We start from the raw sequence: 12,801 nt of genomic DNA, 5'->3' as shown, positions 1-12,801 counted from the left end.
GAAAAGATGTTTATATCCTCGTGTGTTCCAGGATCCACAGCTGATTGTTGATTTAGCTGGGGCGGCCTGGCGTTAATGTTTTCTGTTGTGTTTTGTCAGTGCAACAGGGATCCAGTGCAGTTTTTTAGATCATCATCGCTCTCATGCAGTAGGGATCTTGCATCAGTATCCTTTCTTTGGTTATTACTATTACACGAAAATGTAATTTGGATTTGTTCTTTCTCTGATTGCATTTCTATTTCTTCGTTGTAAACTGTTTCACATAACTTTGAATTGTCAGTTTTGGTATAAGTTCTTACCATCTTCTCATTGTCTTTATCTTCATGATTTGCTTTCAATTTTTCTCTTATCGGAGATGGAGTATTTATGTTTAAGTTTTGTGCTCTGATGTTATTTCGATCTTCCTTCTTGTTCACTTCAAAGATGTCAAATCCTAATGAGAGTAGAGCTGCCGTTGCGTCTAGAAGGATGTCACATACTATCCTAGAGTCAAGATGGAGCTTTACTTTGTCGTCTTCAGGTTCTTTAAAGAATTTGACACATTTGATGTCTCTGGATTCAATGGTCCTTAGCGCTGGAACGTAATGAAAAAGTTGTAAAACATTTGTACGGTTCAGCGTCAGACTGTCTTTTCTTGGAAATGTCAGTTCTAAACCAAGGCATTATTTAAATTGCGGTTTTCTTTCAGGTTCCTGTTTGACACTCTGCCGACTATTATTTTTATAAGAATTATCACTTTGAGTTCTTTGACAGGCAGGGATCCACGCTGGGCCATTGGAATTATTTTTAGAGGCACATAGGTTATCAGCGGCAGCTCTGGTTTGAGTCTCAAATTTCTTGTGCATATATGGACTTATTGTTCTTCTGGATCTCTCGGTCTGAGCACTGTTATGCGACTCTTTACAGGCCAGATGTTTTCGTTTTCCCTCCATTGTTCGAAACACTGGACTGATTTCATTTATCTTCTTATTTTGCGAACCAGCATGCATACACAAACTTCTGTTTTATCCTGACCTTCCAGTGTGGTCAAAGCTTGTTTTTCCTTTGTCTTCTTGCACGTTCTCCAGAGAAGGTTTGTCATACAATTTGGACTGATCGCCAGGTGCGGTATTCTCTGTGCTTTTTTCTTCTCTTTCATCTTCATCTTCATATATCGATAGCTCCATTAAATCAGTTGAATATTCTATATTGGTAGATATATTTTTACAACTTTCAAGTTGCTTTGTGTTTTCCTTCATTTCACTATGAGAATCCTTTTCCTTTTCTAATATTTTTTCTTCGCCTTGATTTATTGAGAAGCTCACTGTTTTGAGATTTCATAAAAACTTTCTTGAGCTATTAGTGATGTTGTGTTTTTTCATAGTTTGATTTTTAGTCCTTTTGATTTGTGCTATCTTTGCACGCTTCGATCTTGCTGGTTGTTTTAATGCTTTGAAAATATCAAACAGGATCTGTTTAGGTGGATTCGTCGTCAAATTTTCAGGTGCCAGATTTGTTACATGCTCATCTATTATTTCAGATTTGTCCTTTGCAGATGAGGAAGGTATTTGATTGTCTGTGTTGGCTCCATTTTTTGCTCTAGTAGATAAGGCAAGTATGTTCTTAAAAGAAAGGCTTAGGCTTTGCTCCTGAGGCTGGCTTCTAGTTTGTTGCTGCTTTTCATTATTGGGCGATATATTCTCTGTAACTGATTCCGGCTTATTTCTTGTCGCACTTAGTGATTCTTGTGTTGTCAGATCGATTATTTTAGGTTCAGGAGTACTAGTTTGTTTAGTCATTGTTACCACAGTAGTTTGTTCCCCATATGCTTGTTCATTTGTTGCTTCTTTTTGTGGAACAGATGTGTCATTACTCAGATTGCTGTTTGCACACGTCTTTCTTAATATAGGTTTAGTACCTTCCCTAATTCTTTCCTGTTTTGGCAGGGAAAGCGCTTCTTTTGCAATTTCAGCCAATAGTTTTTTATCTTCACTATTATTCCTTTTTTGTGCAGCTAGTGTGGCTACCATTCCTTCAATTTTATTAGCAAGTTCTTTGAAACACTGTTTGTCGTTTGTAGTTTCGTATTCAATGCTAATTAGCTTAGAATTCATCAAAGCAATGAAAGTAGTTTGATCCTTAATTGTCTCGTTTAAATGCTCATACATTTTCAAGAATGGCGAGATGGTTATTGACATTACTGAAGTCAGGGCAGGTTGTAGTTCTTGGATGTATTTTTTGATTGTGTCCTCCAAACGATCAGACGTGTCCCTCTTCACGTCATGCATTCTATATTTAGTTTTGTAATAAGTTCTTCTGATCTTCGGGTACTCACGATCCAGCATTGAAGACTCCGTACTGGTTTCATCTGATGAAGTTTTCATTGGAGTCTCTGCACTCTTAATGTTGTTCGCCTCTTGTTGCTTAACAGTTTTGTTGCTGTTTATCGATTCGATTGTATTCGCCTTTTCATATGGATCCAATTCTGTCTGAGCTTGTTTTAATCTTTTTTGTGAGTCAAAAATCTTCATAGACTCACTATCCATTATTCTTCTTCGTTTAAATGTTCCATTCGGCCATATGGATTTGGTGTTTGTCAGAATGGCACGCTGTCTAGATACTCATCCTCATTGCTTATGTTTTGGTCTGTATTATTGTCATCAAGTTGGAAACCTGCCTGGGGTTCATCATCTTCACACCTATTTGTGTGTGTATTAATGCTCTTATTTATCTCACTTGTATTCAGCATAGAGACAGTTTGATTTTGATTTTTTCTTTCTTGATTAATGTGGGTTAGATCCATTAATAGTGCATTTACTAATTCCAGTGAATGTCTTCTTTCTATCTGGTCCTTATGTTGTAATTGGGCAATGAAGGGGGAGATATTGCCCGACGACTCAGGAATGATTCCAAACAGGGGGTCTGGTTCTAGATTGGCAGAAAAAAACACATCCGCAGCACGATCATCAGAGCATGTTTCATTTGAATCTGTAATACTGTTCTGCTTTTCAGTATGAAAGATGTCCAGAGAGCCCAAAGTCTGTTCTTTATTTCTAACTTCAGGACCAGACTTAGTCCTTTTTTCATTTCTCCTCGCGGGCATAGGCTCCGCCCCTCCTGGTATGTCTCTCGAAGATACGCAGACCCGGGGGACACTTCTGCAGGCATCCACCGCCTCAGGCAGGTCCCCTCCCGCACCCGCGACCACTCGGTCTGGGGAAGCGAGCGAGGGGCCGGCAAAGAGGCAGCAGCCACATACGAGAGTGGGCGGGGCCCCCAAACTAGGCAAGGAGAGCCCGCAGACCCACAAGGCCGAGCCGCGAGGGCTACCGCACCAGCCACATCAGCCGCACCAGCCGGTGAGACTGCGGGCGGGGGAGCCGCGGCCATGGAACATGCCCCAGCGGCCCTCCCACCCCCACACATCCCACCGGCTCCGCAGCCAGAGGACCACATCCCGCCACACAGCCGGCGACTACCAAGCCGGTATGGTTTCTGTTTGTCCCTGCATTCCATTGTGAGTTCTGCTATCGTTTTTTCATATAGCGATGAACTACCCAGACTAGTGTTTAGACTGTTCTTTTTAGCAGTCATGGCAGTCATGGCAAGCTGCTGGATTTCGTGTGTTGCATGTGTTGCTTCAAGTGAGATCACTGGTTCCACTAATTCTACTGCCTCACAATCTGACTGTTCATAGTTGTTAAATCCTTTCAAATGGCAGTACCCACAGCCCTGTATATTTAAATGATCACAATTACTATGGGCTTGATACTGTAACTCTGAATATGACACTCTACTAGCTGCAGAGATTGTCAAATTAGATGTCATTTGATTACTCACTTGTAGCTTGGAGTCCATTAGGGGTGCAGTAAGGGAGCTTTTTTCCTCCAGGCAAAAGGCTCCCTTGCGCAGTTGCAGTCTGGTGAGTGGGTGAGGGCCAGGAGGGGGGCCAGTATGGGAGTCAGAAGATTTGCTCCTAGACCACCCCACACTGGGTTTGTTGGTCTGTTGTGTGGCTCCAGGCCCCATTTCTCCCCAGGTCTCCACAGACTCCAAGAGACTCTGCAGACTCTGCGGCCGCTCCGCAGTGAGTCTGGGTATTTGTAGAGTAGTTCCGCCTTCAGCAAGGGAAAGAGAAGAGCCACTGGTCACTCGTCACTCCAAGTGACTCTGCAGACTCTGCGGCCGCTCTGCGGTGAGTCTGGGTATTTGTAGAGTAGTTCCGCCAGGGAGCCGCCTCGCTCGCCTCCTCTCACTACTGTCGGTTCTGCCTCCGTCCAAAGTGACCCAGAAATTGCTAACATGATCCAATCTGTAGGGGCTTATCCAATCCTAGTTTTGTCTCTGCAGTCTAGGATTTATAGTCCAACTTTTCAAATGCAAAAAGTGCAACTACAACTCCAAGAATGCAAAAAAAAACAAGACTTGATAAGCACCTGCATATTGGAATGGATCATGTTGGCAAGTATGCATGTACTGCCAACATATTAAACCTCCACACACCAAGTACCACTTAAACATGTTCAATAAAAATTTTCAATCTGCTTTTCTTTTATAAAGATGTTACACACAGTGCTGCTATAAATGCACATATGCATTTTTTTTATTTTCATGAAATTGTACCTGCCCGCTTTGCCCTTGCCATTTGTAGGGAAACAAGAATCTCCTGCAACTGAGAGCAAGTACATGGTTATCCAGAGTGGTTTCTCATACGTATGGTTACAGAATCCATACCTCCTTGTTGATGGTCTGTGTTCTCCTATGAACACCAGAGAACACAACCATGGAAGTACCAGTTTTCATAGATTCAGGAGCACCTGGTATCTTTATGGATGCCCAATAGGCACAAGATAATGGCATTGCTTCCTTTTCCAAAGACATTCCTGAGGGCGTACAAATGGCGGATGGCTCCTTGCTTACCTCTGGTGTGATTAATTACATACTGTTCCTCTGCAAATGTATAAAGATCACCATGTGTAATGCCTTGTGTTTGACTTGATTTCAGCCACCCATTTTCGGTATCGGGTAATACAATTGCGGCAAAAATCACACCAGTAAAACAAATTGTGGCAAAAATGCTGTGGTTTGACCCGGTAAAGGTGTACCCCATTATACCATTTAATGGGAGCGGGGGTTGCAGGGGTGTCCCCTGCTTCCCTTAAATTGTATACTGGGTCCGTGGGTTGCGGGGGTGTCCCCTGCATCCTTTACATTAATGTGGCGGCAAAACCACAGCATTTTTGCCACGATATTTTATATTCACTGCCATTTTTACCGCAATTTTAAGATATGGAACCTCATTTTCCTGATGCTGTGGTTACATCGCCATACTCCCAAGACAAATTGCACTAACTGCTCTATGTTGCTGGTATCTAATTTCTACACTAATATCTGTCTCAAGGGTTCAGGTCAAGGGAGCTGGCACGATACGAAGACTGACATTGAACCTTTGCATCTCATTTCTTTGACGCTGTTTGGCCATAGTGCACTTTACAAATACTATAAATACAAATACATTAGCCTCTGTTCGAGGTAAATGTCACAACTTCATTCACATATTTCAGAAACAAAGGGATGGGTTATTGCCACCTCATTGGGCCTATGATTGTGGAATTGACTTAGTGGAACCATACTGTTGGATCTATTAATTGACAGAAAAAGAGAAGGCCACACTAATAGACTACTTGCACAAGCATATGTAGAAGGGGCTCATGTTGCCCTAGTAGTTACCAGCTGGAGCTCCATTGTTTTTTGTGCCTAAGAAAACCCTCAACCTTTCACCATGCTGTCATAGTTCCCCACTATTGCAGCATGGCAGGTGCCCTCAAAGCATTCAGGCACAAATGCAGGGTAGCAGTTTAGTGTTCCACCTGCCCCGCGTCATCAAGATTGCGCTTATCTTCACAGCACACTAGCAGCCCGATGCATCACAACTTCCTTGGTTGTATATATGCAAGTTGTCCTTCTGAAATAATCATCTTTCTGTTTCCCCAGCCTGTTCCCTCATTCAGCCTCCTCCTAGCTCCTCTGGCATTCTCCTCCTTGTCACTGTTCGACTTCTATCTTCTTCCCTGCTCCTCGGATCTCTATTCCTCATCCCAGTTGACTGCCTGTCATCTGTCCTGTGCAGCTTAGCCTTCATGCTCATCTCTGCCCTCACTCTTGTTCTTCCACAGACCTGCCTAACCATGGGTCTCTACCGTCCTGCTTCAGTGTCCACTGTGGTCCCACCTTCCAGTTGATTTATATTCTTCGTATGGTCCTCCCTTTGACTATACTAGTACACATGCAAGACATATCTCTGGTCTTCGGGATTACAGTGCTTACAACACCAATAGATCCTGAGTGCATCTTAGGGGTTTCTTCCCCACAAGGGTTTACCCTATTCTAGGATTTTCCTGGGAAAGTTCCTCCTGATACGCAAAGTTATATGGGAATCTGGCTGGGATCCTACATGGTCTGTTCATGTCTCTTCACTTCAATATGCAAAGAACAGAGACAGGTAAGAGGAGGTTCTGCAGCCACCACTAGTGTGAAACCAGTTCCTGGCATATGCATAGACTTAAGGGGCCTCACCACTGCCACACTGAAGGACATATACTGTCACCCCACATTCACAACATTCTGTAATCCTTACAAGGAACCTGTGTATTCACAAAATCAGACCTTAGTAACACCTCCCATCTCCTCCAAGTGAAAAGCGGGGGGTGAATGGAAAACCGTCTTCAGGACCCCTTTTGGTTTCCAGGCTATGGGCCTCATTACACGGTAGGCGGTGAGCCATGGCGCTATTAGCGCCATGGCTCATGCCGGTAAAATACCGGCACCGCCATGGCGGAAAGGGGATTTACTGCCCCATTCCAAGGTTGGAGGGGCGGTAAATCCCCCTTCCGCCATTGCCCTTCCCCATTCCCATTTATGCCCCATAGGGCTCTATGGGAACGGGGAAGGCGCTAATTACGGCACCGCAATTTTGCGGTGCCGTAATTAGCTCCGAGGTCCCTTAGCGGGTTGGATTTTAAATCCCCCAACCCGCAAAGGGACCTCGTAGTAAGGCGGTAGGGATTTACCGGTACCGGTATTTTACCGGTACCGGTAAATCCCTACCGCCATCCGTGTAATGAGGCCCTATGTGTCCTAGTGGTTCATTGACTCCATACTTGCTGATATGTTGGCATTATGCGTAATGGCATACCTGGCCAATATTTTGGTGTTTTCAATCAGTCAGGAAGAACACAACAGACATGTTCACCTCATGTTACAACACTTATGAGAACACTGTCTAGCAATAAAACCTGAGAAATACGAGTTTGACAAGACTGAGGTGGACTACCTGAATTTCCTGAATTCTGCCAATGGTGTCACGGCTTTATTGGATGGACAAGTTGCTTTCTACAGTAAAAAGAACACAGTTATTTACCCATTTTTATCGATGATTGATTCCCCATTGCTCTCACATGACATCAGACATAACACATTTTCTGAAAAAAAGGAGTGCCATTCGTCTGGGACGCTAAGGCTGACATGGACTTTTGTACACTCAAAAAGGATTTCACATTGACTCCTGTTCTGCTTCAACCAAACAACATAAAACCATTTGTTTTGGAAACCAATGCTTCTGATCATGCCATAGGTGCAGTTTTTTGTAAATTCAAGCTGCCAACAGGACATCACTTGTCTCTTGCACTTTTCCAGCTTTTTCCCACTAACTCACCCCTCCCTCCCTCTTTCAGAGCCGCCAGAGCGCCAGGGGACCACTCCGGTGGTGATAGTGCGCGGTACAAATATCCTTTAACATTAACATTAACATGATGACTCATTCGAACATCCTATATATTTTCTGTCTCATACATTAGCACGGAGTGAAGCAAATTATTCTGTCATTGAAATGGATCTGTTGGCTATTCGGTAAGCCTGTACTACATGAAGACACATGTTACTGGTCACTAGATATCCCCTATGTACCTTTCCTGTCCTGTTTCTTTTCAAGGAGGTTTGTGAGGTAAATTAAGTATTGGGGAACATTTGTGACATCCATCACAGATTACAGAAAAACTTGCAACAAGTTCAAGATCACATAAAGAAGCAAGAAGACCATTGACGTGTGCCACCACCGGTGTATGCGACCAGCAACAGGGTATGGCTATGCACATGTATTTTACTATCCACAGGTCTGCCATTTAAATTGCTGCCTTGATGTTATGGCCTGTTCAAGTTAATTTAAATAGAGAATCCATCAATTGTCCACCTGTGGCTTCCGATGTCCTAGATGACCAACTCTGTCTTAAATGCATCTCAAGTCAAGTCAGTGCAACATTCTACGGCCAGGTCTTTCTTGGCCACCTCCTGTTGTGCTCAGTAGAAACCCTGAGAATGATTTTGATGCCATATGCTACATTAAGGTAAATGGTTGTCTATATTTTCTTGTGTCATGGAAAAGATATGGTGTTGCAGACCATTCCTGGAAACCATAGGAAAAACATCCATGCCCCTAATGTGCCTTTCTCTTCTGACGTTTCAGTCCATGCTCTCCTTATAGGAGCATCTACATACCTCTCAGTGCTTCACAATGGTCTTAGAATCTTCGACCCATGTGTTCCTGTTGTTGTGCCTTAATTCCTTTGTGTTTTTCTGTGTTGCTCATGCTTCCTCAGTTGTGTTTCTGCTGCTTCCTCCTGCTCCTGTTTTTTCAACTTCTTCCTGCCTACCCTGCTCTGCTTGCTTTACTTCAGTCTCTCCAGTCCTGCCTGTCTTTCTGCCAGTTCTTACCATCTGCTGCTTGTTCTACATACACCTGGGACATCAGGAATGTTCATCTGCCATTCTATAGGGCTCAGGGCTTTTGCCTACTAGGCTTTTCCCCCAGAATTACCGGTCCCCTAGGTCATCAGTAACACTGTTACATCACCAGATGTCAAGGTGGATTCAGAGATGGGCTAACCTTATCTGCATGAAATTCTAATGAGAAGCAAGGTATGGAGATCTTCAAGTGCCCAGATGGCACATGCGATCCGTCCGCAAACAACTGCACGTCTCGGAGGACATAAGCCGAGAGGCACAGGGCAGTCCTTTTATTATTACCCATATTTCTGTAACAAACTCGGGTTTGCTCAATTCAAGCAGTCACAAAAGCATCCTCTATCTAACCTTCTCACCCCATTTCAACAGTCTGAGAGTGCATTTGTGCTGTGATTCAGAGCCTTCTCTATCACAAGCTAATTTTCAAACTTTCACACATTTCTCCTTCCAGGATCTACAGCCATCAACATTTAATAAGGCATCCTACACATATGTTTTTTTATTTTTAGTTGTATTTTTATTGAATTTCTATAGCGCTTAATGCCTAAGCACTGCACAAAGCAACCAACAGTACAAATCACATTATCAAGAGATAATTAAAAACCAATAGATTACTGATTAAGAAGACAGGTTTTAAGACTAGTCTTGAAAAGGGAAGAAGCTATGGAATGCAGAGAAAGAGGTAGAGAATTTAATTTTCTGTGGGGACAAAAGAGCAAAAGAACGGAATCAAGAAGAGGCATAAGGAGCAGTAAGAAGAAAAAGAGATTCAGAACAAAGAGAACAAGCAAGAGAACAGAAAACCCAAATTGAAGTTGGTAGATAGAACAAATAGGAGGAAGCTGAGATGCAGGAAGACCAAGAAGACGAGAATAACAATAGAACAAGTGAGAAAAAAATGAGGAAGAAATAAGGAGTTTAGCAAAAATAAACGTAAGAGCGCGCATGTTTTGTGAATATTAAAAAGTTGATAGCGGCAAGAGCGAGAAATACAGGAGATATGAGTAGAAAAAAATTATGAAGAGCCAAAAATGACACTGAGATTATGAGCAGAAGGAGAAATATGAAGAGAGGAAGGGGGAGGAGAGGGGATAGTCGAGTCAGGAAAAACAGAACCTCAGTCTATAATGGATTAAGATGTAAATAATGAGACGACATCCAAGACTGAATTTCAAGAAAACAGGCAGAAAGAGAAGAATTAATAAAATTGGTAAAAAAAGGAAAAGATAGAAAAATGTGGGAGTCAACCGCATATAGATGGTAGAAAAATCAAAAGATTAAATAATAGAACCAAGAGGAAAGGTATAAAGAAAAAAGAGCAGAGGACAAAGGACTGAACCTTGGAGAACAGCATGTAAAAGCGGGAAAGTAGGAGAAGAGTGACCAGCCCAAGAAACAGAAAAAGTACAGACTGTGAGATAGGAATAAAACCAATTTGACACTGAGCCCCGAAAAACTCAGATTAGAAAGAGAAGAATAGTGTGGTCGACTGTATCAAAAGCGGACGAAAGATCAAGAAGAACAAGGATAGATGAAAGTTTAGAGTGACGTGTGGACAGAAGAGAATTAGTGATAAACAGAAGTGCAGTTTCCATACAGAGATGGGCCAGAATCCAGACTGAAAACAAGGTAGCAAATAATGTGCATTAATATAGGGAGAAACTTGAGATAAACAGCATGCTCTAGATGCTTGTAAAGAAAAGGAAGGAGTGATATAGGCTGAAAATGAGAGGACAAAGAAGTGTTTTTCAGGATAGGAAGCATAGAGGCATAGTTGAAACAAGATGGAACAATAGCAGTAGAAAGAGAGATATTGTAGAGGGCAGTAAGATAAGGTAAAAGTAAAGAATAGAACAGAAGGATTAAGGAAAAAGGTGCGGACTCATCAGGGGAAGATGTGGGAAAGATCAGCATCCACAAGAGGTTGGAATGTCGATAACACTGGAAGGGAAACATCAGACTTAATCCAGAATAAAGGAGATTCAACCAAAGAAGAGCTAGAAAAACGAAGTAAAGACATTTTAGAGGTAAAGTAATTAGTACAATCAGATGCGGAGAGGAATGAAGAAGATGAAGGAACAAGAGAAGAAGGAGAAAGAATCTGATTCAGATTTTGAAAAAGACGAAGATGCGGGGCAAAAAGAGACTGAAAATACTGCTGAAAGAAGAATGGAGTTGTAGGTCGAATGGAGTGCAGATAAGGAAGATAATTCGGTTGCTGACGGTTTTGTAAGTGTAACAATAGGGGAGTACCATGGGCTTGAAGAGGAGGGTGGATAATATTTGCCCTTAACATTTTGTTCTCTTCCTCAACCACTATCTGTCTACGGGCTTCCGTGAGTCTATATGGTTTCAAATGAACCACTTTTCCCTTTGGAGTTCTGATATAATGATAAGTGTCATGTACTCTCCCTGGTTTCTCGCAGAATACATCAGGGAATGTTGTGATGTGGGAGCTGATTCATGGAATTATTTGCGCCGAAAAATGGGGATTTGTGCGCCATTCTTCCTGCAAATCCCCATTTGTTATACAGGGATTTGCGTGCAGAATGGCACACACATCCCCGTTTTTTGACGCAAATAATTCCATGAATCAACCCCTAAATCGTTTAAGTCTTCTTGTTGTTGACTAGATTTAAAATTATCTATCAAAATTATCTATTTCCTCTAGTATCATACAAGACAGTATCGAAGCAGTGGGTGCGGATGGATTTTCTTTCCACTCTTTTAACAGATTTACGTGGTAGAGGTGGGTATTTTGTTTCCTTTTCGGTTGGGCTGTTTTATACATACAGGTTCCCATCTGCTCTAGAACTTCATGTGGCCCATGCCACTTTGAAACAGGTTTATTTTCAGAGGTAGGTAAGAGGACTAATACATTTTTTTCTATTGAAAAAGATCTTAAGTTTACCTTCTTGCCATAGGTGGACTTTTGTTGTGCTTGGGCTGTTTCCATATGTGTATAGACTAGATTTTGAACAAGGGTCATATGCTCTCGCAATCGGGTACCTGTTTGTGAGAGGGGAATAGGGGCCTCTTCCCTTTCTTCCAAGGTCTCCCAGAGCATGTCTAGGACATCTCTTGGTTCTCTACCATAAAGTAGTTGGAATGAGAAAATCCGGTGGACGTCTGAGGGGGTCTTTCTTACCACAAATAAGGCCCAGGGAATATTGTGAGCCCAGTCTTTCCCGTCCTTGTTTGCCAACTTTCTAAGGATCGTCTTAAGTGTTTTGTTAAATTTTTCTTCCAATCTGTCCATTTGGGAGAGGTAAACTGAGGTGCTTATGGTAGAAATATGGAGCAATTCCTTCACTTCACCCACGAGTTTGCTCATAAAATTGTATCTCTGATCCATTAAAATTTCCTTGGGGGAAACCAACTCTAAATATGGCAATAGACATTTTAAAATGTGTTGTGTTGTGTTGTTCCAGATGGGGAATGTCTCTGGGTATCGGGTAGCATAATCACGATTACGAGGACATATTTATTACCCAGTCAAGAGATTTCTAATGGTCCAATGATGTCCATCACAATTCGGGAGAAAGGGACTTCTATTAATGTTAAAGGACTCAAAGGGGCAGGCATGCAAATATGTGTACTGGTTTTCTGACATATTTCACATTTGAATGCAGTTCTTTATATCAGCATGAATACCTGGCCAGGAAAACTACCCACTGATGTGCGAATGGGTCTTAGATTGTCATAAGTGTCCCCCTGTCAAATGAAAATGTGCAAACTCTAGCACAATCTTCCGATGGGTTTTGGGGATTACTAATTGAGTTTTAGTTAGACCTTCCCTGGAGGTTTCCTTTCTATACCATAATCCTTGCCTTAGAAAGAAAAGGGGACTTCCCTTCTCTAATCATTTCCCTCAGGAATCACCTTCAAGAAAGCCTCTGCCAGTGCTGGATTATTTCGCTGTCCGAAGGCTAAATCGCAGAGGATGTTTTTTTTTTCTTCTTCCCTCTTTACTTCAGCGATAGATGGTTCATCAGCTTCCCCAAAACCTAAGGTACCTCTCTC

Source organism: Ambystoma mexicanum, chromosome 8, assembly GCF_040938575.1.
Source record: "Ambystoma mexicanum isolate Mex_15411 chromosome 8, UKY_AmexF1_1, whole genome shotgun sequence".
In the NCBI taxonomy this organism is placed as follows: domain Eukaryota; kingdom Metazoa; phylum Chordata; class Amphibia; order Caudata; family Ambystomatidae; genus Ambystoma; species Ambystoma mexicanum.
This window is presented reverse-complemented; position numbering follows the sequence as displayed.